Below are 25,233 nucleotides of genomic sequence, written 5' to 3' on the forward strand. Positions count from 1 at the left end.
GGCAAGGGGTATAGTGCTGACGTCGCATTGACCGCCCCGCTCAAGATGAAGAGGATCTGCTCGGCTATTCAAAGGGAAACAGAAGCGAAGAAACAAGAATGTGGGGTGAAACATAAAAACCCATATGTTGGATGCAAGACAGGTGTTTTGTACAGGCTTCCACTCTCTTGTGGAGCCAGTTATAAAGGACAAACAGGACGATGTATTAATAAGAAACTACAGGAACACCGGAACAACTTAGAAAGTGGAAAGGACAAAACGTTTCTGGTATCACGTTGCCATTCATGTGAAATAATGAAGAAGGAGAAGAAGAAGAGCACTCGTAAGTTTGACAAGGTTAGGATTTTTTTTTAAGTCGATATTTATTGCCTCAGGGCATCAGTAGGTTATGAGATGAAGGATGAATAAATGATTAAATGAATGGAAAAAGGTTGGCTGATTTTATGAAGTCCAGAAGTGAGCGATGATGAGGTCCCTGCGTCCAAGTGACGTATGAGGCAGGATTGGTTGCTGAAAGGCCAGCTATTCTCAGGTGCCGGATTCGTGTTGGCTTGAGTGCTGGGCAGTCCCACAGCAAGTGGTGGATGTCGGCCTCGACATCTTCGTTGTTACAGATCGGGCATCCTGGGCGAGGATATAAGTGTTGGAAGTATGACCACGTCCTAGTTACAGCTGGTGTAAGGGCAACACCGACCCGGATCCTCCTAAGCGCAACCTCCTCTGCACGGGTGAGACCGCGGGGAAGGGATATCGCACACGGAGGGATAAGTGCACGTGTGCGGCGCCGGAGGTGCTCCTTTCTTGACAAAAGGAGGGTAGCGTCGTCGACTTCGAGAAGCCGTGGGATTGATGCGTCTTGGTTCACGAGGCGGGTTGCAAAATCAGCTTGACTTTGGGAAGGCAGCAGATCCCGTGGGACCCACTCAATGCGTACTGACTGTGGGATGCGCGCCGCAAGCTGGTGCATGTCCTGGCAAATTTTAGGGCAGCGGCTGACACGTCGGAGCTGACGTACTGCTTGTAGTGCGTCAGTGCGGATGACAATGTGGGCTGTAGGGAGCATGGTTATAGAAATCACGGAGCAGAGTGCCTCTTGAACTGCCACAAGCTCAACGCAGAAAGATGTAAGTGGTTCTGAAAGCTGAAATGTAGTTGTCTGATTCAGGCTAGGTCTCCGTGGACAGTGGATTGCCGTTTTGGCTTCACAGCCTTGCAGGCTTCCATCTACGTACACTACTATGGAATCTTGAGGCAGGTTAGTATCTTGCTCTTCAAATCTCTGGCGTAGCAACGATGCAGAGTTGGCAGACGTCGGTCTGCGGATGTCAGTTGGCTTGTTGTCTCCTAACTGTATAAATTTCCAGGGAGGGAGAACTGGCGCAGGTGGCTGAAGAATAATGTGTGACGTTGCATAAGCCCTCAGTGCTTGCGTTGAATGTGACAAAGTGGCCTTGAGTCTGCGAGCATCTCGGCGCTGCTGCACCAGTTCATCGATGGTGTTGAGCTGCGCATTCACCTGTAAAGCTACGACCGGTGTGATTCGTGGAAGACATGTTATGGTCCTCATAGCTTCTCGATTTACGGCTTCAAGGCGATCCCATTGTGCCCTTGTAAGATGCTGGAACTGGGCCTGATAAACAATACGGGGCTGCAGAACCGCCCTCACTAACTGGCGTGCAACAGACGAGCCAGCGCCACCCGTTTTAGGTGCAATTCTTCTTATTAAACTTATAGTTTGAAGTGCTTGCTTTTTTGCCTGAGAGAGCCAAGCAGTCGCTGATCCTGATTGGTGAATTGTTAAGCCCAGAATTTTCAGACTCGAACTTTCTTGTATTGGGGTGCCTGATAGAGAGAGACGAATTGGATTTGAGGCAAGTTTACGGCGTCCCCAGCGGTTGGCGACTGACGTGTATGAAGTTTTACACACAGAAAGTTGAAGGCCAATGGAGGATGCGTAATCAGAGGTTACGTCTAATGCTGACTGAAGGGCGGCCTCTTGAGTGAGAAGATCATGGTGAGTGCTCCATACCGTGATATCATCTGCGTACTGCAAAAACTTGATTTCAGGGATATCATGTAAGCGCCACGCCAATGGGATGAAAGTAATATTGAATAACGTCGGAGACAATACTGATCCCTGGGGCACGCCACGTAGTGAAACGAAAGAACCAACAGTGTCACCGCTGAGGCGTATTGCAAATTTTCGTCCGTCCAAAAATGATGCGACAAAAGTGCGTACTCTCGGAGGGAGATGGAGCATGTCAATGGCATTCAGGATTGCAGCATGACTGATGTTGTCATATGCCTTTTCAACATCCATTGCTAATATGGTACGTACATCGCGGCTGCGGGTAGATGACAGAGCTGCTGAGGCCAAGACAGCCAACCCGTCCTCTGTACCTATGTATGGACGAAATCCAATTTGAGCAGGGTGATAAAAACCGTGCTGTTCAAGCCACCAAGAAAGTCGTGTGGCTAGCATTTTCTCTGCGAGCTTGCAAAGCGTTGATGTTAAGGCGATTGGTGGCAAGTTGGCGAGGTCCGTTGGAGGCTTCCCAGGTTTGGGAATAGGGATCACGACAGCGGTTTTCCAGCTCTCGGGTACGACACCATCAAGCCACACTTTGTTTATGGTCTCTAGTAGTTGACGAAGTGCAGCAGTACTGAGGTTTTTGTAAACCTCATACTGAATTTTGTCCAGGCCAGGCGCTGTTTTCCGTTTCGCATCGTCAATTGCAGCCAGCAGCTCGCACATCGAAAAGGGGCTCGCAATTCCATCTGCGTCGGCAGCAGATGGTAATTTCCATGCGTCTGCAGGGATACCTGCCAAATTAAGGTTTACAGCTGAAGGAGGGAGTATATCGTATTTTGGGAAAAATTTTCGAGCAGCTTCTTTGGCGAAATCACCCGGCGACAGATTAGCCGCAAAGCATGCTGTTGCTGCTGCGTCAGTAGAACGACGACCATGTATATTTTGTATCGCCACAAAGAGAAGATGACGAGAGAGATAGTGGAATCATATTTTATTTCAACGGACAATAAGTGTGTCAGCAAGACTTCTATTGCTCTTTCAAGCAAAGAGGTGTCTTTTTTAAGTGATTTTTTGTGTGCAGCAGGTGAACCCAGGGGTTGTTTCACGTGACGGTTTCGTTTTCTTCATGTTTGTTTCTTCTGGGCCTTTGAGTAAAGGGCTTAGGCATAGTTGTGAGTCAGCGCGTGTACTGTGGCTTTCTTTTATCTTGTCCTTTGTCTTCGTGTTCGCGCTGTTTATATTAATAATCAATAATTGCCAACTCGCCCAACAAAGTATCTTGGTAAGCCTACAACAACGGTCTCTCTGAAGACAGTCTTCCAAGCGGGTGAGTTATGCGCTGCCCTCACGCATTACGCTTGACCAACTCGACTCAAAGCCCTATCAGCCCTAGTTGGGAACAGAACATAGTGGTGTGTTGCACAAAAAAAGAAGAGGTGGTGCGATGCTTACTTACAGACGTTCAACTTCCCTCTGGTACGGGACTCATTCTGATGCGTGGGCATAGAAAACTGACTGGTGATGTGTACCGTGGGGTTATCCCGGTGCCCAATCATGAAACCAGTGAATGACTTCAACCCAATATCCGGTGGCGTGGTATAGAACTCGTAGCCATCATAAAGCTGGAACCACTAACGTAACCGTGCTCACTTTTGGGGCTCCACTGTCCCTCTCTTTGCACACTACAACTGCGAACTTGCCTCAGTTAGCCAGTACAAACACACGATCTCAGCCTGCTGCCGGTGTGGTGAACTGGGCCATCGAGCCGACATCTGTCCGGCTCCAGCAAACGAACGCTGCGGACAATGCGGCCAAAATGTCGGCTCCACTGAAGAGGGCATGGCGCCACATGACTGCAAGCCAACAGGCCTGGTCTGTGGGGGTAGTAATCTCACCAGCTCCCATGAATGTAAAGAAAAATTCCGGAAACTTCCATCACCCGGCGCGCCCGCTAAAAGGACTAAAGGGCCCCCATCAACAAGACGCCCGGACCAACAGCTGAAAAAGCCATCCGGAGATGTCAATAATGACGCGCTACAGAAGGATCCCGCCAAAATCTCCAAGTAGACAACGATAAGGGGCACCAGCAGTTGGCGTCATCAAAACACAAGAAGGCAGCGCCATGCAGCGGCAAAACCGGAGACCCAGCGCCCGGAACACGTCAGAAAAAAGGCGTCGTTGATAGCGTATCCCAGCGGGAACCAAGACAATCACAGGTGGGCAGTTGGGAACATAGTGTCCTCTCCTTCCTCTCTCCACTCGCCCACCTCCACCAACTCCATTTCTCCCCTCGAAGCTGAACTTAGACGTGAGCTTGCTATTTTCCGGGCATCGAATGAAAAGCTCAAAGCCAGCCTGAACACCCTGGCCACTCAAAACGCCTCTAGGCCCTCTCTTACGGAGGACGACGATAGCATAACAGAACGGGACCCCTCTCCCCAAACCGAAGCACACTCGCATGCCCTGGATACCCGAGTGGCTGCTATTGAAAACATTGCTTCCCAATATCCTCAATTCATAAACGCTGCCATTACCGCTGAGATGGCAAACATAATCTCCCGCATCACGCGTTCGGTAACAAGTTTAACCCAGAAATGAATGCTCGAACAACTACATCTTTCTAAACGCGCAGGACCCCGTAAGCTTCCCGCGCGTCCCGCCAACTTCTCTCGTCGCATGGACAATTCTGATAACGAGGAACGCCCCATCCGCGAGGCGTCTGGCACCAGTGGATCGAACATTTTTAACACAATGGCATCATTCACACCCTCAAGCTCGGATCATGGCCCCCAATCCTAGATCGCGATCATCCACACTAACCATCCCTTCGCACTAACCCAGTGGAATTGCAGAGGTTACAACGACTGGCAGAAGAGAGCGCACCATCGCTTTACCTTGAAGCATTTGAGTTCCTCGTGGCTCTAGTCGCCCTTCAGGAGCCAGAAGCTAACGCCAAACTCACTATCAGACTTTTCAGAGGGACACACAAACCTGCATCCTAGTCCAAAAAGACTACACAGCACAGCACAAGAGGTCACCCTTCTATTGAACCCACAATACTCCTGTCATGGTCACAGTCTTACCTTTGCGAAGAAAAGACCCCAAAATTCATGTGCTAAATATATGCTGTCCCCCAAACCTAAAGATGTAACTTTTTCCAAGTTCTTTACAAAAGCAATGCGCGTGGATGGACGTGACCCCCTACTCATGGTAGGAGAATTCAATGCTCACTGTCAGCAATGGGGCTACCTTAGAGATGAACCCAGAGAAAGAAAATTGGCAGAACTAATTTCGACCCTCGGTCTTACCATCCACACCGATCCGGCCAATTCCACTCGCATGGGCAACTCAGTAACCAGAGATACATGCCCTGATTTGACTCTTACCCGCAATATTTAGCACGCCGACTGGCTTAATACGTAAGACTCTCTGGGCAGTAACCACTGTATTCATAATACCACTGTATACACACGGCCCCTTAAACACCCCATACCACAAGCGCCTATTTCTGATTGGACGAAGTTCCGCTCGACACTTCCCTCTGTCGACATTGTCTGCTTGGGGTATCACGAGTGGGTGACCTCTTTAATGACAACTCTCCGCACTAAGGAACAACACATCCAGCTACCGACTCCACCCCAGAAGTAGACAACCATCTCCATCTTTGGGAGGCCCGCAGCAGTCTTACCAAACAATTGAGAAAACAGAAACACAACAAGAAACTCAGACACCGCATCGTTGAACTCACCCAAAAGGCTGCCGACTATGCCGCTCAGTTAGCCGAAAATAACTGGGTGGAGTTTTTAGTGGAGTGAACTTGCAGAGCGCAATAACTTAATAATCATGAATACCTTCTTCAGCAAACGGAGGAACCGGAAATGGACATGGAAAACTCCTAACGAAGAGACTAAAATGAAATTGACTTCGTACTGTGTTCAACCCCCGCCATTATTCAAGGTGTAGAGGTAATCAGGAAATTGCGATGCAGTGACCACAGGATGGTGAGGTCCCGAATTAGATTAAATGTGAAGAAGGAACGCAACAGATTAGGAAGAAAGAAACCCATCAATGAATTAGCGGTGAGGGGGAGGGTAGAAGAGTTCAGGATCTCGCTACAGAACAAATATTCAGCTCTAATTGAGAAGGGCGACATTACCGTAGACGAAATGAACAAAAATTTCAGAGATATCATTACTGAGTGCGCTGTAGAAGTAGGCGGTAGGATAGTTCGAAGGCTACAGCTAAGCAGTCTAAGGAGACGAAAGATTTAATTAAGAAACGCCAGAGTACGAAAGCTTCCAATCCAACAGACCAGATAGAATTGGCAGATATATTAAAGCTAATCAATAAGCGCGAAGTGGTAAAAGGAAGTATAAAATGGAGAAAATTGAGCGTGCTGTAAAGAATGGAGGAAGCCTTAAAGCGGTAAAGAAGAAATTGGGCATAGGCAAAAACCAGATGTATGCGTTAAGGGACAATGCAGGCAACGTCATCACGAATATGGACAAGATGTCAAAGTAGCCGTGGAGTTCTATACAGACCTCTACAGCAGCCAAAGTAGTCAGGACCGTAATGACATTGCCGGTAGGGAAAAACAGTCGGACGTTCCACCAGTGACGAAGGACGAGGTCAAGCATGCACTAGAAACTATGAAAAGGGGGAAATCAGCTGGAGAGGATCAGATAACTACAGATTTGCTCAAGGACGGGGGGGGGGGGGGGGGGGATATCAAGCTAGAAAAACTAGCCACCCTGTATACGCAGTGCCTGGTGTCATCGACAGTACCGAAACCATGCAAGAGTGCAAATATTATCCTCATTCAAAAGAAAGCGGACTCTAAGGACCTTAAAAATTACAGAGCAATAAGCTTACTGTCTGTTACGTATAAGGTATTTATTAAGGTAATCGCTAATAGAATCAGGACTACCTTAGACTACAATCAAGCAAAGGATCAAGCAGGTTTTCGGAAACGGCACTCTACTATAGATCATATCCATACCATCAACCAGGTGATAAAGAAATGCTCGGAATAGAACCAGCCCTTATACATAGCATTCATTTATTACGAAAAAGCATTTTACTCAGTTGAAACTTAGGCGATGATGCAAGCATTGCGAAATCAGGGGGGAACGAGCCGTACGTGAAAGTGCTGGAAGATATATATAGGTACTGCACAGCAACAATAGTTCTGCATAAAGAAATTAACGTAATTCCCACAAAGAAAGATGTTAAGCAAGGAGACATGATCTCCCCAGTACTATTCACAGCTTGCTTAGAGGAAGTATTCAGACTTGGAATGGGAGCAGTTAGGGATAAGGGTAGATGAAGAATACCTCACTGACCTGCGATTTGCTGATGACATTTCCTCGCTAAGTAACTCGGGGTATAAACTGCAAATATTGATTGATGTATTAGACAAAAAAAGTAGAAAGGTAGGCTTAAAAATCAATACGCAGAAGACTAAGGTAATGTTTAACAGCCTCGGGGAGGAACAGCAGTTTACGTTAGGTAGCGAGGCACTGGAAGTAGTAGACAAATATGTCTACTTAGGACAGGTAGTAACCGCAGATCCGGACTATGAAACGGAAATAACAAGACGAATAAGATTGGGATGGAGCGCATTTGGCAAGCACTCGCAGGTTGTGACTAGCAGCTTACCGGTATCGCTCAAGAGGAAAGTATACAACAGTTGCATCTTACCTGTACTCACCTATGGGGCTGAAACGTGGAGGCTAACCAAAAGGGTTCTACTTAAGCTGAGGACAACTCAGAGGGCTTTGGAACGAAAAATGGTAGGGGTAATAGGAAGCGTGCAGAGTGTGTCAGAGAAATAACTCAAGTTACTGACATTCGAGTGGAAATTAAGAAGAAGAAATGGGCATGGGAAGGACATGTAGTGGAAATAGAGGGTAACCGATGATCGCTTAGGGTAACAAACTGGATTCCAAGGGAAGGAAAGCGTAGCAGGGGGCGGCAGAAAGTTAGGTGGGCGGATGAGGTTAAGAAGTTCGCAGGGGTCAAATGGATGCAGCTAGCACAGAACCGAGTTACATGAAAAAATATGGCAGAGCTTCGCCCTGCAGTGGGTATAGTCAGCATGATGATGATGATGATGATGATTATGGTGAACTGGGTAACACGTGGTGTTTGTTTCGTGCACTTATAGACCCCTCTCAAACACTTGCAGAAATGACGCGGCATCTCCACCGTGTCTTCATAACTTTCCGGTACTACAACAGTTGGCCCGAACACTGTGTGACAGATATCTTTGTACCACAGTGGACCCTCGTCTTTCCCAGTGCTCATGCGCAGGCCAAGCAAATCTGGAGCTGGATGGCACGTTCCACCTCCATGATTTGAAGGAGGCCCTAGCCAAAGTGAAGCGCGGTACTGCACCGGGCCGGGACAAGATTACTGTCAAACTTCACGCAAACCTTCCGGATGCAGCGCACCATGCCTCCTTGAATTTACCAACCGAATCTGGCTGGGAGAGATTTCTCTGCCCCAGGATTGGAAGACAGCCCTAGTGACATTTATTCCTAAGGCAGGCAAGCCAATTGATGAGGAAAACCTGTGCTCTATCTCCCTCACATCTTGTGGCGGCAAATTGATGGAGACTATGATGCAAGACAGGTTGTCCACTTACCTCAAAACGCATCGCACTTTCGCGGACACTGTTTGGTTTCCGACCACAGAAGTCCGCAAAATATATCCTTCTACAAATTCATCATGACATATTAGAGCCCAAAGAGCTCCCTCACAAGGAGAAGGTAGTAATGGCCTTAGATTTGAAAGGAGCCTTTGATAACGTGAAACATGAAGTGATACTAAATCATCTTCAAGATACCAACTGTGGTCAGAATACGCATCGATACATATGGCAATTTCTCACGGGTCAACACGCCTATATTCGAATTCAAGACACGGAACATGGATCCTATACCACCGTCTCACGTGGTACACCACAAGGCGCAGTGGTGTCTCCTCTCCTCTTCAACCTTGCAATGAAAAACCTTTCCGCAAAATTAAGCTCAATGCCTGGCATCCGATATGCCATATATGCGGATGATATCTTTATCTGGGCAACAGAAGGTAATCTTGGACACATGGAAACATGCCTACAACAGGCATGTGGTGGAGGTGGTGGAAGCTTACACGGCATACTGTGGTCTGCAATGTGCCCCCGCCAAATCAGAATTTGTCCACATCCGTCCCTCCCCTCGGCACGAAAGATCAATTCACCTTACACTTCTTCGGGTCCGATTACTGAGGCCAAGGAGATCCGCATTCTTGGTCTCTTTATTCACCAACAAAGCAGACCGGACACAACACGAACAAAACTTCGCATGTATGGCGACCAGGTAGGCAGTATGATCCGCTGGGTCTCCAATAAGCGTGGGAGGTTACGAAGTAAAGATACCTTGCGGCTGGCACATGCATTCGTTACGAGTAAAATTCTCTACTCAACTCCCTACCTTCACATGCGCAAGCATGACGAGGACCAACTCGGGGTCATTCATCGCAAAAATTATAACACGGGCTCTTGACCTTCCCATTGCCTCTGGTGTGACAGGTAGCTGGTGGCTGTATACAAGTGGTTTCTCTGGTCTATATAAAATGTTATATTTTTAATCGTTAGCTAAATTTTGCTTGCACCTCCTGTATATGCGTGTTTTGAGATAAGAGTGTACTAGAGGTCGCATGACCAGTTTTATTTTCAATTAAGCTTTCATATAGGGTGACAAATGTCTTTACACAAAGAAATAAAAATTAGTTCTGCAAGATATGCAGTAATTGTTTCGGAAACAAATCAGAATTACTAGCGTTGGAAAATGCCGTTTTTGCCATTTCAAAAGCCTGCGAATGTAAAGCCCTGCGGCTCCCACACTAAAATATTGTCGTGCATTATGCTTTACTCAATTATATATACGTAGCCTTTCTTTTCGGAGAGTTATTAATATAATTTTCTTTCTGTCCGAGCTTGTTTTAACAAAAAAATTGCACACTTTGCTAGTGGACGAACGTAGGCATTGCAAAAAAGATGATTATCAATCCTACGGCCTGGCACGAGGAATTTAATCCAAAGGCAAATTTTCTATCTGCAAGGTAGCTGCTCTTCTCCGCTGTGCGTCAAATTCGGCCAAATTTTGAAAACAGCAAAAAAAAAAAAAAAAAACTCAGAAATTTGATTCCATTTTGAAACAAACATCATCTTCGTGTTTATTAAACTCTTCCTGAAGGATACTCAGCACATAAGAATTAGTAGGGACCAGTAGGTGTAGCATTGTACCGTTTAAAAATATTCGTTTATTATAAGTCTCACAGCTTGTACTGAAAATTATCGATGTTAACTCTACATTTTAGCTTCATGCAATAAGATGTTGCCGTTGAAACGTTTTCTCAGTATTACGCAGGTATTGTTCTTTATTGCTGAAGAATTTATTACCTGTGCACTTTTCTGTTCGTTCTGCATATTACTTCGAAATTGGACAAAATTCAAAAATATAAAAGGACTACTTTGATCCTAATTCAAAACGCATCACAATCTTCAATTTTCATTTAAACCAAAAAAATACAATACTGCGTTCTTCGCAAATATCAGGCACTAAAAGGTATTACATTACTTAAAAGAAAACTATAAAATAAAAATAAAAATTAGTAATGGCTTTATTTTATGCCATCGCTTGGGCCTTCCCCTTATTAAGTAGGCGTCGGAAATTTATATTGATAATTTGCGGAAACTATTGAATTATAATCAGGCAATATCCAAAATTTTCTCAGTGCTTATAAAGTATTTTTCAGCTTGTTGACTTTTATGATAGCTTAAAACGGAATAAATTCCCTATTGCCAATTCATCGCAAGCATGGATCATGGTTTAGTTTTTAATCTATACTGTAATCGTTTTGTATTTTTCGGTTCAGTGGTATTCAGTTGAACTCATAATTTTATTATTTCGTATCTTGGTTATGATGAAAATTAACATATCTTTGTGAAGGCGAATTTCCCCGAGTGCACTTGTGCTATCATAAGCTTAATGCTATGCAACATGATAGCTTCGGTGGAATTATATAGTTTTTATAACTGCGGCACGAATGAGCCGAAATGGTGAGTGTTCTTGACGACACAGCTGCCTACACTAGGCGAGTCGAAACGACACAAGCAAAGCCACCATCCATCTAACCTGCAGTGCATCGAGTCTCGCGTTTAACTTGAGACTTTACAGGTTAGGTACATGGCAGGTTCGCATTTTGCCTCGCCTTTTCTCCTTCGACAGTAACCCTTGTCATATCGGCTCATTCGCGCAGCAGAGCACTTAAGTAAAATAGTCTTCAAAAACTTGTTGCTGTTAAATTTCTTCCTAATCGAAATATGAAGTACTACAATTAAACTTTGGATTGAATACCACTTCATCGCACTATAAAACATATTACAGGATTAAGTAAAAGCTAAAGCGTTACTTGGGTTTTTCTATGAAATGGCAAAATAGCAAATTTAGTTCTTTTAGGCAATCATGAATTCAGCCAAAACGCAGAAAACGGCTATAAAGCACTGAGAAGGTTTTGGATAATGCATGTGACGAAATGCGACTAAATGTAGCGAATAACGAACCGAATTTCTGTCACGTACGACTTGAGGGCGAGGCCTAAACAATTTCTTAAAATAAAATTCTAGGGGGCACTTTGGACAACTAAAGTACGATAAGGTGAAACCATTTAATAGCGTGGTGGTCCTTAGCCCTCCACTACGGCACCTTTCTTCTTTCACTCCCACCTCCATCTTCCTTACAGCTAGGTTAAGGTGCTCATGGAGAATTAGGAGATTTGATGGGTCATGTGATGTAGACCAATTAGAAACACCCCAATTAGCACAACATAGGATATAATGTATGGGCTTTCGCTGGGCCCATGGGGGCAGCCAATACAGGCTCCATGCGAAATTTGGAACTCGTGCTCAGCGGCGCCTCGTGTGGGCTGTCCAATTTCGCCGCGATCGGTCCCGATTTGTATCCGTGTGGGGAGCCCAAATAGGGCTCCTTTAAAAAGGCAATGACAGGGTCATTCGATGTATTGCCGTTTTATACTTCTGTGAATAATATACAGGTTTGAGATTCTACTCGCAAAGGTTTAGTGCCTAGCGCGTGGTGCAGATTACAAAATAACGCGATAGAAATCGGAATTGGGAAACTCCTCCCACCGAGAGCAACCGCCATTTTGAAATCCTCGTGTGAGGTCACAGGGGTCAGCGGCTGAGCGTCGTCTGCAATGCAGGCTGCAATATCAAAAGATACGTCTTTTTTTTTTCTTAGGAAGATAGACACAGTGGTCGACCCTGATGCAGAAGTGCTTGATGAAGATGTTACCGCACGAAAGCGATATAGAGTAAGGCATGTTTTCTTCAGCGTAAGGCACGCTCACAGTCAATGAGCTGCACGGTTTCTTAGCTCTTCGACACACTGATTTTCGCATCACACTGGCAACGACGCCAGCACAGCCAACGGTCGCCTATCACCGTACTGTGAGATTTTCGGCCCCGCGATGCCGACAGAACTGAGCTGCGGATGGTCGTTTGATCTGTTTTGGTCGCGTCGGAGGTTGAGCGAGAATTTGACATACGACACTCGAGTTAACAGCCTCAACAGCTGCGCTAGTCTGTAGCCTAACCGAGTTAGAAAAATTAAAACAAAAAGCTACACTAATGTGTTCCTCCTTGCCATCAGCAATGAGCTTGACCAGAAATGTCAGTCGGCGCCCAAATGCCGGCTAGTTCAGCGACAAGTAGGCCTAGCGCGATTACGCGCGTTGGTATCTATAGTTTCGGCGATTACAGATCGCGCATTCACAAGCTTTAGCGGGTGCATGTGGTCACCGAGTGTAGATCTGGCTGTGGCGACCACAGATTGACGATTGCTTACATCACAAAGCGAATGCACATTGATCGGGAAGCGTCGATATGTGACCCTGTCTAGCGAGCGCAGCCGGCAGCTGCCCGCGCCGCTTGTTTGTATACCCGGTGCAGACAGGGGACGTAGCATCCACAGCGCTTCTTGCAGCGCAGTTGTAGTTTGTGTATTTCTTTTTTGTGTTTGTAGATTCTTTCTTCGTAACACCTGGAGCAAGTTAGCCGAGAAAACTAACCGCGACGACGAATTAAAACAAGTGCTTTCGAACTTAGAGGTAGGAAGGAGCGCTTACAGGCCGATAGAAGTCACTTGAAAGAGAGCTTCCCAAGAGAATGGAGTCTTGTTAAAGGGGTGCAAAGGGATAATTCCAAAGAGCTTCAGGACATAAATGCTGGAAAGAATTTATCAGGGACACCTGGGTGCCAACAAATGCAAAGAAAGGGCAGGGCACCTCGTATTCTAGCCAGGCATCAACTCAGACATAGAAGCTTTGGCTAAGTCATGCTCTGTATGCAAGATGTATTATTACCGACAGCCTCCAGAACCCATGATGTTGCGCCCAACGCCTGAAGACCCATGATATCGTCTCGGTATTGAAATCTTTTAGCATGGTGGAAGGGCATACTTGTGAGTCTACGGTGCTTTATCTAACTTTCCGGAAGTTGAGTTGCTCAAGGAAATGTCCTCGAAAGCCTTCATTGAAGCAACAAGTGCAATTTTAACTGGGTATGGTATATCAGTGGAAGTCTACTTGAAGACAATGGCCCACAATTTGCATGCCATGATTTTGCATATTTTGCCCGCGCTTACGATTTCCTCCATATCACTTCCAGTCCGGCTTACCCCCAATCCAATGATCTGGCTGAAAAGGGGGTTCAAGTAGTTAAACGAATTTTAAAGAAAACTAGTGCATTGAACCAAGACTTTTAGCTGGGTCTCCTAGCCTATAAGTCTACATATTTGGAATCCGGGCTGTCACCTGGCGAAGCGCTACAAGGAAGGAGATTACGAACAACTTTGCCTGATGTGCGGCCGCGCCCGGTTCGCAATGTGCAGAAGCGCCGACAGATAAGTCGTTCTAGCCGACAACTTCCACCGCTCAACCCTGGAGACATTTTTCGCGTCAAAAAAGGGGCATGAGCAACCAAAGCACAGGTCCTTCAAACTCCAAGGTATCCTAGATCGTACCAAGTCATTACTGAAGACGGAACGATCCTACAGCGCAATCGACGGCACCGACTGCAAACAAAGGAGGTTTTTCGCAGAAGCTCATGGGACATCGGTTCCGATTCCAGCCAGGAAGGTGATCAAATTTCTACTTCAGCACCATGCAGCCACAATGACGCAGAGGTTCCGACAACTCCTGAAAACAGGCATATCACAGACAACGATCCTGTCAGCGTTCCCGAGCATAATCAATCTTCACCTGCTCCAAGAACGTCATCGCGACCACGAAGGCCGCAACAGAGGTTGACCTATGACCGGAACTTTGAACAAGTGCCATAGCCTGTGCTCCCAACAGTTTGGGTCCCTTCTACAGTGTGATGTGTATGATTTCTTTATTAAACAAGGGAGGATGTATCCTATCGAACGTGGCACGAGCCACGCGTCGATAAAGCGCGTGACATCAACAAGGAGCGTTCCACGCACAGGAAGCACACCCTCGCCCAGTTGCGGTATTTAAGCAATTGATGAATAAACCTGCGTCTGGTTGTCCACCTTGCTCATTGTCTGCTATGTCCTGTCTGTGTTCCTCAACGATACAGTTTGTGAACAAATAAAGGTGCAATTGATGCGGAAATAAGTGGATAGTTTCGGTATTATTAGCTCAGCCTGCGTTTTATAACGCGCGAGCGGGTAGCATACATCCATTCATTGCAAAAGCTGTAAGCAAACACGCTGGGGGCGCAGTCATAATCCGCGAATCGGCGCCTTTCTCTGGGAGTTTAGGGTTCACACACTAAATACTAAATGGTGTATGATTATGTTGAAGTACTCACGAGCCATTTGCTGCAGAAGCACTAGAAAACGGAAGGTGAGGCTCGTGAGTCCGTCGAAATCGCGCGCGCGCCGCTGTGGGGGAGTCGAGATGGAGACGGCGTGACTGGGAGGCTCTTCTTCGATAGGGGCATGCAGTGAAGAGCAATCGAATCATCACATCACATCATCACATCACTTTAATACCTTAAAGACCCTCATTAGAGGGTATTACATAAGGGGTGGGGCGCACAGACATGAAAAACAGAATTGGTAACATATATGAGTAAGTAAGTTATAAAAATACAAGATTTTCACTGCGCAAGTACACGTGTGATTTATTCAAGAAATAAAGATGGGCATGTGATAGCAGCAAATTCTCGGGGAAGGCCGTTCCAGTCGTTGGCAGTCCGGGGGAAGAATGATGAAGAAAATGTAGTGGTGCGGGCGCGATGTCGGGACACTTGCTGCTGATGACCGGTGCGGAGGGAGATACGTGGTGGGGGTGCGCAGATGTAAGGTTCCTGTCGTAGCTCGGAGTAAAAAAACTTGTGAAACAAACATAAACTAGCAATGTAGCGACGATGAGCAAGGGGTTTTGCGATGACGGGACTGAAGTGGCGGCCGCGGCAAATTCTTTCGTGCGCTGGCCATGCGTAGACTGAAGATAGTTTTGCAAAATAGTTTTACCAGCCAAAAATAATTGCGTCTGACTGACACGCACATATAACAGCAAGTCAGGAGGTAGCGGTTCGTTCAACATTTTGGATGTTCCTTTAAATTCGGAAGGCATGCTCTCGCGTCAAGGTATGCTTTTTCGAAATTGACTCTTAGAATTTGGACCCAAAGGCGACGGCAATAGCTCACAATCAGGGACATAACGCTTTTCCCTCCCCATTTCCGCGGCACATGTATACAACCACCGAAGGAAACAATGAACAAGTGCCTTTTTATATGCGGGAGCGCTTGTTGCTAAAACAAGCTAATCTTCACAACGCAAAAATAATGGACTTCTGATTGCTTGCCGGAATTATATAACATGAGTCTGTCGATTTCGGCCTCCTCGGCAATCTCTAGACGAAGCCCAAAGCAGGTCCGAGGATCTCTAAGGTTGCATATTATAGTGAAGGCTTCTCAAGGAAAAGAGAATATGTGAATAAATTATTTTTGCTGAGGAAAAACAAAGTCTCAGGGATCACTATCCACGACGCGCATGCAAGAGTTCTGCTGGCACCGCGAATAGCAGACGACATGGGGACGTCAGCGCTGACGTTGTGACGTCAGCAGCCAATGGTTGCATGTCCAGAAAGCTGATTCCAATATCAATATTATTTTAAAACTATATACTGCACGGAATGAGTTCAAAGTTTGAAGATTTTTAATTTAACGTATGAAGAGTGAAATACAATAATCAGTTTAGCTCAATTGTTGGCGTAATGGCCCCTTTAAGTTCGAGTCGACGATCATACCTAGGAATACAGAACAATGTGTTAGAGGTATAGCTACATTAATAATGTATTCTGATAGGGCTGACGTAATTTTCTTTGAAGTGCGTGAAACACCATGAAATTTGCTTTGACGGGTTGACTTGAATGCACTTAACACAGGTCCAGTTCATTACGTTTAGTAGCGTCGATTGAAGTTTTGCAACTATTTGTGAAGTTGTGCTAACAGATGTCATTATGGTTGTGTCATTGGTGTACAAGAGGCAGTTGTATTAAATGTGATTGAAAATCGTTCATGTATAATGAAAAAGGATGGGCCCGATAATTAAACATTGAGGAACATGGCTTTCATTACTTTAGGGGATGATAGTGTGCTTTACATAAATACGCTGTGTGCCTGTCAAAAAAATAACTTTTCTATCAAAGTTAATGTCGTGTCAGTGATGTCATAGCCTTCATGTTTAGAAAGGGACATACCATGAATAATATTACCGAAAGCTTTAGTATATGCAATGAAGGCAGCTCCGGTATACTACAGCGATCAATGTGTTGTAATCCAGCCACAAAAATATAACTGGGCGCATTCCTTTGAACGTCCCCTCCAAACACAGAATTGTAAAGTTGACAATATATTTAACTTGGCATAATAGGTGTGTATTTATATTTGTAGTAGTTTTTTTAACGACTTTGCTTAGGAAAAACAGTAAAGAATAGGTCGGTAAATCTGCATTTATGACCAATCTGTTTTTCTCAATATGGAAACTTCCTTGGCCCATTTTAATCGACTGTGAAAAATGTAAGGGGTTCTCAAAATGCGCGCGGAGGGGACATCCATTAGCCTGACGACGGAAGCCTACAAAGAGCGGCTGAGGGGTAAGCCGGAGCTCCCAGACAGCTGAGCATTGTTTGGTTGACTCCCTGCTCCCGGCCAAAATCCTTGAATTGGAAGGGGGTTGTTCTTCGTGTTGTGTTCCAAGATAGGCGCCGCGAAGCGACGGCACCATACCGTAATCACTCCAGTGTCGGTACCTTGAATCGGACAGCGAAGGGACGACGGAGGTGATCGCTTAACAATGGTCAGACGGGTTAGGACTGAAGAGGCGTGGGAGCGAACATCTTCACGGGTTCCAAATGGGTCCGCTTCAACGAACAATTTGATTGGCCCCATCACGCCGCTTAGCGTCATTGATTGGGTCGTAAACCTGAGGCGTAAACGGAAGATGCCGAATGAGAGCAGTGTGTTCTTTGTTTGGTCCTGTTCTAGGTTGGTGCCCTGCACCATCGGCTCGGCCCAAAAGGGCGAGCATCATCCAAGATGAACACAGATCAGCCTGATCAAGTTTTCGCTGTGCCTTTTGCAATCTTGAATAAACCTAACGTGTCAAAATGTTGTGCATAAAAAGTCATAAGTTAAGCCAGCATGACCTTTCTGCCTCGCCCAAGATATCCGTCCTGGGGAGGAGCACCGCAAGCGCAACGGACCTCCTTACTGGAAAAAGAACCAGTTTGAGCAAATCCCTGGTTGGGCGGAACGCGGTTAGAAATGTACTCAGTTCAGTCGTTCAGTCGTGTCCGACTCTTCGTGACCCTATGGACCATGTCACGCCACGCTTTCCGGTCTCTCACTATCTTTCTAACATCCCATAACTTCATCTGCAGTGCCTCGAGGATGCCATCTAACCATCGCGTTCGCTGCCTACCCCTTCTCCGGCGACCCTCAACTTTTCCCAACCTCAAATCTTTCTCCAGCGACTCCTCTCTTCTCATCAGATGACCAAAGTAGCTGAGCTTTAACTTTAGAATTTGACCCTCCAATGAGCAGTCAGGGTTTAGGGCCGACAATATCGACTGATTTGATCTTCTGGCAGTCCAAGGAACTACCAAGAGTCTTCGCCAGCACCAAAATTCAAACGCGTCAATTCTTCGGCGGTCAGCCTTTTACACAGTCCAACTCTCGCGTCCATACATCACAACTGGAAAGACCATAGCGCGAGTTATACGGATCTTGGTTGGCAGACTAACGTCTCGGCTCTTTACTAGGTGCTCTCTTTCCCAGAAGCAGGCGTCTCCTAATTTCATGGCTGCAGTCTCCTTCCGAGGTAATCTTGGAGCCCAAGAAGAGAAAATCTGTCACAGCTTCCACTTGTCCATTGATGCCCCAGGACTTGATAGGGCAAGGCGCCATGATCTTTGTCTTTTTAATGTTCAGTTTAAGCCCAAACTTCTCTCTCTCTTCTTGTACGCGCATCAGAAGTCTCTTCAGTTCCACTTCACTTTCTGCCACTGAAGTGGTATCATCCGCATATCTAAGGTTGTTGATACGTTTTCCAGCAATCTTCACTCTAGCTGAAGACTCGTCCAGACCGGCCTTCCTCATGATGCACTCTGCCTATAGGTTAAATACGCAGGGCGACAGTATGCAGCCTTGCCTCACTCCTTTCTCAATCGGAAACCAATCAGTAAGACCATGCCCAGTTCTGACTGTGGCCTCTTGTCCTTCATACAGGTTCCTGAGGAGACAGATGAAGTGAATTGGAACTCCCATCTCTTGGAAAGCTTGCCGCAATCTGCTATGATCTACGTAGTCAAACGCTTTCGCATAATCAATAAGGCAGAAGTAGATGGGTTTCTGGAACTCTCTTGCTTTTTCCATGATCCAGCGAAATGTACTACTCCTGTATCAAAGATAACATTTATAACGTGAGGGAGAATGATACGTTTTATGCACGTACGTGGTGATGAATGCATATTATCTATTACAGCGCCTGTATTGATTAGAAAAGCGTTAACGTCGAACAAGTTCTGGGCCATGCATGATCTCAGAAAAATATGACAGGCTGAGAGGAGAGAAAAAAACGTCAACATAACAAAATGTTTCAACTTCCGAAATAATTCATAAAATGCATCGGATATTGCTAAGGGTTCTTGAAAAGTAATATTTTCATTATGACAGTCTCCATGGAGTGGTAACTGATTCTTTTATTTAGGATCTGAGTGATGATTCTCCATTGTTGCTTGTCATCATTGCTATATTCGATGAGTTTGCTATAAATTTCAGAGCCTTGATTGTTGGGACGCCAGCTTGTAACGACGCAACAGTCGCGGTTTTAATTGTTGCCTTTTTTCTTTTTAGTATAAGTTGTCTTTTTTTCTTAGCGATTCTAGTAGACCGGAAGAAATTAGAACAATAGAGTGCACGCGAAAGTAATTCGTCACCAGGTTGTACAGAGCATATTCTAAATGGAAAACAATGGTTTTCATCTCCTTTATTACATAAAGCTTTCAAGTGCACGGAACCCACGACAGCGACATAACCTATCCCTTAATCCAATATTTTGTACCACAAAATACCGCGTGAATGCATTTTCCCCCATACCATAAACAAATGGAATTCGAATCCTGTAGAGATATTATAGTAAGAAAACTTTGCAGACGATTTGTAAAACATTTTTTTCCCCAAAACTAGTTCAAATATTGCAGTGTTTGTAATACACTTTATGGTATGTATTTCAAATTCCTTTATACTGTTATACTATTTAAACTTTCTCTTGTCTACTACATTAGTTTGCCATATGTTTGTAGATCCATAGGTGCAATTTTCACTTTTCTTTTTTCAGTTATTTTGTTGAGTGACATTTCATTTGTCCGAATGACACTGCTACAGCTTGCATCCATTTCATTACTTTCTAATATGCACTGCTAAAATGCAGAAATACACTTTATATGATTGATGATAACTGACTGAATGCCAGTTCGTCGTCTGAATTTGCAAAATTGCCGAGAAATCTGCCCATTCTGTTCGATCGTTGCTAGCCTCTAAATTGAATTTCGTCTTAGCATGAGTATTGTGATCATTGTTGCGACGCAAGTAGAAATAAAGACAAATAGTTCAGTGGTCTTTAATGTCGACCTCGGTCAGTCAAACATTCGGTAAAACATCGATATTGAATAGAATAGTGTCAAGTAAAGAAGGTGTATTCTGCATTACACAGCGGGTCGGTACACCTATGATGGCCTAGAAAGGTACCGAGTAAATCATTTGGTAGTGTTCGTTTAACGGGCATAATTCGTCAAGTAAATTGATGTCGAAGTAAACTAATATAGAACATTTTGTTTTCCAGATGGATATTTTTCGATCACGGCGGCAAAAAAGGTGCAAAAATAAAATAAAAAATGAGCATAGAAGAGATCAATAACTAGTTCCAAATATTGTTTCTTTTGCTGCACTCAGGTAAGAAATTTGATGTTTCTAACAATAACGAATCGGATTTATTGACATTAATACTGAAGTCATCTCGCCAGGTGTAGGAAAAAAAATGAAACAAAAATGGCTACTCCACCGTGAGAACTACTATTGCGATGGACAAATTCAGGTCTCCAGTCATGCAAAGAGAGAAGTTTTCATCCACCGGGTAAAGCCATGCTTCATAAAAACAGATAAGTGAGAGGCGGTGATTTGTTGAGTGTAGAAAGGTATTAACCTCATCAGAATGTTTCCTAGGCTCCCAACATTGATGTGTACAGAAGCAATAAAGCTGCCTCTGGCTGTATCCGCTGTATCAGAAGTAGAAAAATAAGGCGATGATTTGGCAGTTCCTCTGATTCAAGTGTGAGAAGAAATCTGCAAAAGCTTATCAGATGTTATCCTAAAAGCAGTGCTCTCTGTTGTCCGGTGTACTTTGATAATATAATTGGTCGTCCAAAGGAACTTCAACTATTCTCCTTTAACTTGAGCGCTGCACCAAACAGCCCTTCGTTAGATGGCGTGAGGTGTTCGTTTACGAACACCACACCTTCGGAGAGCGCAGGGCTAGGTAATTTTTGTGTGTGTGATGGATGTTTTACGCGCCTTAGTCATAAGCTGGTTCTGCTCTTCGCAGGAGCAGAAACATGCTATCAGGTTCCTGAGAGGTTGATGGTTGTTCCGGGCCCCAGGGGGCTACCGCTTGTGGTGGGGGCTAGCCTGCCAACATAACATTATCTGTTGTAGGCCGTCATTTCACCTGCTAGCGTTTCGGTGGTGGACGAAGGCTGTTGCGACGCGCGCCTTTCGCCCCTTCTTCTTTCTTCTCTATTTTCTCTTCAGTCCGCTCGAAGCAGCGGAGGTGGCTTAGCTACAGAGCCAGTAGGAGGCCCGTGTATTTTCATTTCATTATTCCTTCAGTCGCAAAACCTATCACGTTCCTGTCGTGAGAACGTGTAGGAACGCGGTGCACAACCTTGAAATCAGGAGGCCCAACAGCAAGGCTCATATCTTGTCGCTTAATGTTTACATTATCTGGACGAAGTCTTTGGCTTTTGTCGAACGTAGGTACTTTATCTCTAAGCTGTTAAGTCAGGAGTACTGCTCCAGCTCAGCCATACGGTGAGCGATCTTCTTGTTGCTCTCTGCAAAATTCTTTTTTTGGGCCTCACGATCGGCATGTGCAGTGTTTAGTTATTGAAATATTTTGTTCATGAAAGCCATGTTTGATTCCGATCTTGATTTTGCGATCTCATTCCTCAGCTGGGCAGACTCGGTTTTAAATCCCTCCGCTTATTTCTGTTTTTGTATAACTGATAGCTTTGATAATTTCTTCCGTTTTCTTTTCAGGAAATTCTTGAATTATTCGACTTCTTTTGTAAAAGTCGCAACAGTCACCATGCACTCAGGATTCGAGTGCTGTTTTGTACGGAAAAAGGAAAGTTACACAGTACCTGCTGAGAACAGAGGGATGTGCTTAGCTGCTGCACCAGGCAACATTGCCTGCAGTCTCGCATTGTTTGTGCAGCAATATTCTTTAAGTGATTCCCATTCTCACGTAATGGTAAATTGTAGTGAACAAATAAAGCTTGACATGACTACAATACACTCTTTATTGGGCTGACCTGCGCCCCCAAAACATCTAAGTAATCAGCGACTGCGATAGAGCAATGGTACTAAGCGGTTTTCAATCTACGAATGTGCATTTACTCGTCAGCACAAAGCCGCAAATGATGACTAGCACAACCTGGAAAATTACAGATACGCACACGATTGGCTGTAATGTTCTAGACACGTCTCGGCGCATCTTGCGCGACAAAGAAACTGAAAAAGCTGCTTCTCGATACAAAGAGCATGAACAAACAAAGAATAAGGATAGAACCAGGTGCCAGAATCAGATTGACAGCCCCTTGCCGGTGACGGTCGAAAAAAGATCAAAAAACGATTTTAAAGTTTTGCTGCACCACTACGACTAATATGGGTGGGTCGACCGCAGAAAGTCGCTGCTGTGCTTCCAAATTTCGATCTGCGTACACGATGTCCACGTAGCTGGGCAGGCAGAAAACACTGGGACATGCTTATCGGCTGCACCAAATTACGTGGCCTGCAGTTTCAAATTGTCTGTGCAGCATAGAATCCGTGAATTCATCGTTGTGAATCATTGACGTTAAGAACACTTAAAATGAGCGCCGTGTTTTTGTGGGGATTTTTAACTTTGAAGTCAGAATCATGAGCACTCTTGATTCAAGGTCTGTTTTATTGGTGACTGAGAAACAGCGAGGAGAAAGAAGTATTGGGAGAGCACTTTGATTGAAAGAGATTTTTATTGCTTCCCTTTTTTTCATCCTACATCTCACAATTCGATTAATTGTGCTGTGTACTATCCAACCCCTTGTCAGTGTGGGCAAGAATGTAGTCAGTGTATTATTGGCTGCACTACAGCAGGTGAAGTTGTGAGCTCACATACGAATAAAATAGTGGGTATTGTAAGACGTCGAGTTGAATGGAATGCGCTTACTGCGGTGCGCGAGCAGGTACAATGTGCTCATGCGTTCTCAGCTTAGGCGCCACATACCTCATCATACTGTGTCGGTGGAGCTGTGTAGAGGGCATGGTTGAATAAATCACATATTAGGGGATTTATTTGAGCGCGTGCAAAGTGGATGAGGTGCCTGAAAGTGGCATTTATGGTGTTTTGGGTTTCTGATTTTTTTTTTTTTTTTTTGCGGAGCTCGCTCGTCTTTGCTGTAATCATCCGGTCATTTGGAAATGTCAGACGGACGTGTGCTTCAAATGACGGCAGGTGTCCGGTCTTTCTCGTCTGCTTTTTGATACCGAAGACCTATTAGAAAAAGAGGCGCAATTCTTGTGCAAACGGAGCATCGTGGTTAGCTCTTTATAAATTAGTACTTCCACAAAGTATGTTATATTATAGTCATGGAGGTGGATCTGCCAGTGTCTGTGCACCAGATCACGCTAGTTAATTGAGTACTGGGAATGATCGCATGAAGGAAGGCTTTTATTTGGGCTGATGGGAATTGAGATGGATGGTAATTGCAGTACCTTTCCATAGCATATGCTGCCAAGAGGTGACAATATTCACAGCAGGTAGGAATGTGGTGGAGGGACTGTGTGGTGACAAAAATGTTTGCTGGTTGAAATTTCTGATCTACTTTGCATGCTCATCTAAGATATAAAAAAATTGAACATACTAAAAGCTCTACTCGATGTGTTAGTTTGTCTGCGCTACATAAACATGAAATCTTGCCACACGTACCACATGGTTCTTATTTCAACGATTTATACATCTATAATGCAAAAAACATGTTTGAGTAAGGAATAAATATTTTTTGTTAGGAGACCTCAGCTATGGCTACATTTCTTTGTGTCAATTTATTGAAGGAAGAGGACACCAACAACGAAAAGCAAGAATGCAGGGAAAAACACGTAAGCTATTACGAAGGAATTGTGATTTTCTTTCTGTGCTATCCAAGAGCCTGCTAGGGAAGAAAAACGTGCGCATGCCAGAACCATGACCTCGTTTATTCAAGCAAGTTATAGAGCACTTGAGAACTTCATTAGTCACCAGTATATCATTATTTGCCAAGCACTCCCAGATTATGACTACCACCTTACCGGTATCGCTCAAGAGGAAAGTATACAACAATTGTATCTTACGTGTACTTACCTATAGGGCGGAAATATGGAGACTATAAAGGTGTTATACTTAAGTTGAGGACACCGCAGAGGGCTATCGAAAGAAAAATGGCAGGGATAACGTTAAGGGATAGGAAACGTGCAGAGTGGGTCAGAGAAGTAACTCAAGTCACTGACATTCTAGTGGAAGTCAAGAAGGAGAAATGCGCATGGGCAGAACATGTAGCGCGAAGAAAGGATAACCATATGGTCGCTTAGGGTAACCAACTGAATTCCAAAGAAAGGAAAGCGTAGGGGAAGGGGGGGGGGGGCGCAAGATAGTTAGGCGGGTAAATAAGTTTAACAAGTTCGCAGGGGTCAAGTGGATACAGCTGGCACAGGACCGTGTTAATTGGAAGAATATGGGAGAGGCCATCGCCCTGAATGAGGATAATGTTTGCATTCTTACATGGTTCCGGTGCCGTCGATTACACCAGGCACTGCGTGTACAGGGTGGCCAGTTTTTCTAGCACGATATCCCCCTCATCCTTTAGCAAATATGTAGTTATCTGATCATGTCCAGCTGATTTCCCCCTTTTCATAGCTTCTAATGCTTTCTCGACCTCGTCCTTCGTCACTGGTGGAACGCCTGACTGTTTTTCCCTACCGCCAATCTCGTACTGTAGAGATCTGTATAGAATTCCTCGGCTACTTTGACTATCTTGTCCATATTCGTGATAACGTTGCCCGCCTTGTCCCTTATCGCGTACATCTGGCTTTTGCCTATGCCAAATTTCTTCTTTACCGCTTTAAGGCGTCCCCCGTTCTTTACAGCGTGCTCAATTTTCTCCATGTTATACTTCCTTATATCGGCGACCTTGCGCTTATTGATCAGCTTTGATATTTCGGCCAATTCGATCTGGTCTGTTGGATTAGAAGCTTTCGTACTTTGGCGTTTCTTCATCAAATGTTTCATCTCCTTGGACAGCTTACCGGTAT

At 45.0% G+C, this 25,233-nt stretch overlaps 1 long non-coding RNA gene across 1 annotated transcript in view; it reads left to right on the top strand.

Annotated features, from left to right (window-relative positions):
* The window catches only part of LOC146174972 (uncharacterized), an 80,584-nt gene extending 58,393 nt beyond the window's left edge, over positions 1 to 22,191 (top strand). The window contains exons 2-3 of the long non-coding RNA XR_014701724.1: positions 20,477 to 20,586; positions 21,949 to 22,191. This is a non-coding gene — a long non-coding RNA (uncharacterized LOC146174972). The remainder of the gene's footprint in view (positions 1 to 20,476; positions 20,587 to 21,948) is intronic.
* The last annotated feature ends 3,042 nt before the right edge of the window (positions 22,192 to 25,233 follow it).

Source organism: Amblyomma maculatum, chromosome 11 (genome assembly GCF_055883805.1).
Source record: "Amblyomma maculatum isolate TAMU_Amacu chromosome 11, ASM5588380v1, whole genome shotgun sequence".
Classification (NCBI taxonomy): Eukaryota; Metazoa; Arthropoda; class Arachnida; order Ixodida; family Ixodidae; genus Amblyomma; species Amblyomma maculatum.